Here is a 3998-nt window from a genome sequence, read left to right as displayed (position 1 = left end):
CCTTAGAAGACCATGGGCGAGGGTTCGACGGCTTTCCTAGTTTTTTTCTAGCTCAAGGGCGCCATCTCCTGTTACCACGGTGAGTTGCCATTTTCTGGATTCAGACGTTCTGTTTTGTTTGTTCTTTTTAGGCCGGCCTTGAATTCTCCATGCAGTGAAGAATGACTTTCGTGAGTTCCCGATCTACCTGCCTCCAAGTTCTGGGATTACAGATGTGTTCCATCACACCAGCCTTCTCCTCCCCGCCCCCTCCCTTCCTTCCTCTCTCTCTCTCTCAGATATATATATATATATATATATATATATATATATATATATATATATATATACATATATGAAGTGTGATAGTCTCACACTGCATTCCAGGTGGAATGCACTCTGCAGTCTGCTGGCCTTGAACTGCTTATCTTTCTGCCGTAGCTCCTGGGGTGCTGCAGTTACCGGTGTGACCTCCACAACTGGCCTGATGTGTTCTTCTTACAGTCAAACACCTCCCGATTCTTCTATTTATTGTCAGGAACAATTATTTTACTTCTCACAGTTTCCCAAAAGAGATACGTTCTCAAGACTAGTACCGTTGTTCCTATGAATTTTCCAACTGTGACTTCTGTTGCCTGTGGCAACATGCTGGGTTTCAGACCAGTTCTCTGCTGTTCCCACTGTGGGTTAGGACCTTCCTTCTAGGAGTGAACCATTGTTCACTAATGACCTTAGCTTCCCCTGTCCTTTCAAGCTGTTCTGGTGGCTTCCACAGGCTCCTGGGATTCCAGCTGGTCTCCAGTGTCCTTTCCCCAGGTTTCCGGCAAGCTGGAGAATGCAGGACTTTCTATTCTGTGTTTAGTTCCATGTAGGCATTTCTATTTACTTTTCTTTTTATTCTTCCCATACATTCATGCCAAGATGTGGCATTATCCCCTTCAATTTTGTCATTCTGGCAAATCTATCAATTTTTGTTCTTAAATGTGTTATTTCTTGTTAGAGGAGCCTTTCTCCATCTGGACAGGAGGAACACAGGTTCAAAGCCTGCTTGGACTACAAAGTGAATTCTAGGCCAGCCTGGGGAAGTTGGTGGGATCCTCTTTCAAAACCAAACAAAATGTGGGTGTGTAGTGCAGTGGCAATCCTTGCTAAGGGTCGCAAGGCCCCAGGTTCCAGCCCCAGTATTGAGAACTATGCAGACCAAATAAACAGAAACCTTTCCCATCCTAAGTTAAAAAGATTTTCTTTTAAAAAATATTTTTTAATTGTGTGTGTGTGTGTGTGTGTGCGCGCGCGCGCGCGCGCGTCTTCCTTACTGTGATTTTACTGCGCGTATGTCATGGCGTGCTTCTGTGGCCAGAGGACAACTGTGAGAGCCGTTCTCTTCTCCCTTCCACGGGTCCCAAGGGTGGAAATCAAGCCCTCGGCCTCAGTGGCAAGCGCCCGGACCCTCGGGGCCATCTCGCAGCACCCTGTCTTCCCACCGACATCTCTAAAGAGAAAATGTTTTTATTTTGTGTATGTGTAGTTATGTGAGTGCAGGCACCCTGGGGGCCAGAAGAGGGCGTCAGATAAGCTGGCGGCTGTGAGCGTCCTGATGTGAGAGCTGGGAGCTGAACTCTGCTCCTTGAGGGAGCAGCTAGTGCTCCCAACCCCTGAGGGAATCATCTGGCTTCCTCCATTACATCTTAAACCCACTGAAAGTTCGCTTTGTTGAGTATGGAACGAATCTAGCTTCATCTTTCTAGGCTGGCTTGGTACTCAGTATGTAGCTCATGGTCACCTCAAAACACTTGGCAATCCTCCTGCCTCAGCCTCCTAAACCGAGATTATAGGTGTATGCTACCACATCCAGTTATAAACAAGTTTTCTCTACAAATTTTCTAAATAGTTTCTGTTGTGTTTCATAAAAACACAAATGTTGAACTTTTAAAAAACCCCAAAACCTGGGAGTGGGGTATGGTGGCACAGGCCTTTAATCCCAGCAGAGGCAGGCAGATCTCTGAGTTCAAGGCCAGCCTGGTCTACAAAGCTAGTTCCAGGACAGCCAGGCCTACGCAGGGAAACCTTGTCTCAAAAAAACCAAAACCAAACAAACAAACAAGCTGGACAGTGGAGCACTCAGGAGTTGTGGAGCAGCGAGCCCGACCGGTAAGCCCTCTTTTCCTGAGGAAGTTGGCTTTCCCACTGCTCCGGCCTTGCCGGTTTCCTATATCCAGCTGCATGTGGATCTGTTCGCAAGCTTCTCTCTGTTCTGTTGGCTTGTTTGTCCTTGTGTCTGTCGGTCTGTTGGATGTTTGGTTTTGGGTTTTTTTTTTTTTTTTTTTTGGTTTTTCGAGACAGGGTTTCTCTGTGTAGCTTTGCGCCTTTCCTGGAACTCACTTGGTAGCCCAGGCTGGCCTCGAACTCACAGAGATCCGCCTGCCTCTGCCTCCCGAGTGCTGGGATTAAAGGCGTGTGCCACCACCGCCCGGCCCGGATGTTTGGTTTTGTTTTGAGGATCCAGCCGCAGCCTTTGTCCATGCTTAGCAAATATTTATCTCTGTCACACCCCAGCCTCCCGGCCTAGTTCATTCATTCCTCTTTTTTTGTGTTGCAGAAGAGTCTCACTGCAGCCCTGGCTGGCCTGGAACTTGCTATACAGACTAGGCTGGCCTCAAGCTATAGAGTATATGAGAGTCGATAAGGTCTCGTGTAGCCAAGGCTGGTCTTGAACTCTTACTGTAGCTAAAAATACCTTGAATACCTGATCTTTCTGCCTCTGCCTCCCTGGAATTATAGAAACCACACCTGGCAATATCTATTTATTTTTAAACCTATTTTCATCAGCAATCTGATTTATCATCTCTTGTTCTTTCTTTTCCCTCAAAATTTCTTGGCTTGTTTGTGTTTGAAGGATATACATACACATACATATACATGTGGGGTCTCGTGTGAAGGTGTATGTGGATGCATGTGTACATTTGTGCTCATGCGTGTGGAGGCCTGAGTTGATATTGGGTGTCTTCCTCAATACCTCTCCACTTTTTTTTTTTAAAATCAAGTCAGGGACTCTCACTGAACCTAGAGTTGGCTGATTCTGGCTAGTCGCCCTAGCCATCTTGCCCTTGAGCACTGGGATTACAGGTGGCTGCTGTGCCCACCTGGGTTACAGGTGGCCGCCGCACCTGCCAGGCTGGGGTACGGGTGGCCGCCGCACCTGCCCGGCTGGGGTACGGGTGGCCGCTGCACCTGCCCGGCTCTTACATGGTCTCTGGGGCTCCAAACTCTAGCCATGTTTGTGTTGTTTTGCTGCAGTCTCCCTGGGTAGCCCTGGCTGGCCTGGAACTCCCTGTATTAGACCAGGCTAGCCCCACCCTTCAGTGACACTCCTTACCTCTCTGTGTGAGTGCTGGGTTACATGTGTGCGTCACCATGTGGAGGTTTTCCTCCTTCCACTGTCTCTATGTGCCTGGTTTCCTGCTATCTGGAATGACATCTTCGAAGGCTTAGGAAAGGTTCACTGTAAACCTCATAAACCGATGCTCTTTTCTGTTGGGAAGGCCTTTCATTACCAAGGTATCTATAGATATTTTGTCTGTTCATATGTAGTTTCTCTGACATTTTGGCATTTTAAAATTTCCAAAAAAACCATTCTCTTCATCTAGTATTATTATTAGCTCATAATTATGTAATTATATAGTTAACCTAAACAGGGCCCCGAATAAACTCAGCCATCGTTTTCTAGCATGATGGTTTATTCTTCTAATGTCAACTACTCAAGAAGCTGAGGCAGGAGGATGAGAGTTCAAGGCCAGCCCCAGCAGCACAGCGAGGCCTCGTCCTTCTCCATGCAGAGCCCTTACTTTCTTTCCCTCTTGATCTCACCATGTAACTTTTATTTCCACTTTTCTTAATCAGCTCACTAGAGGAATCACAGTAAGCGTTAATCAGTTAAGTGAGCAGTGAGAAGGCAGAAGCTCAGGCTGCCTCCAGGGCTGGGACTTAGAACTGGGGTCTTGGCTAGAGAGATGGCTCAA

This window comes from Peromyscus eremicus, chromosome 20 (genome assembly GCF_949786415.1).
Source record: "Peromyscus eremicus chromosome 20, PerEre_H2_v1, whole genome shotgun sequence".
NCBI lineage: Eukaryota > Metazoa > Chordata > Mammalia > Rodentia > Cricetidae > Peromyscus > Peromyscus eremicus.
Note: the sequence above shows the minus strand (reverse complement) of the source record.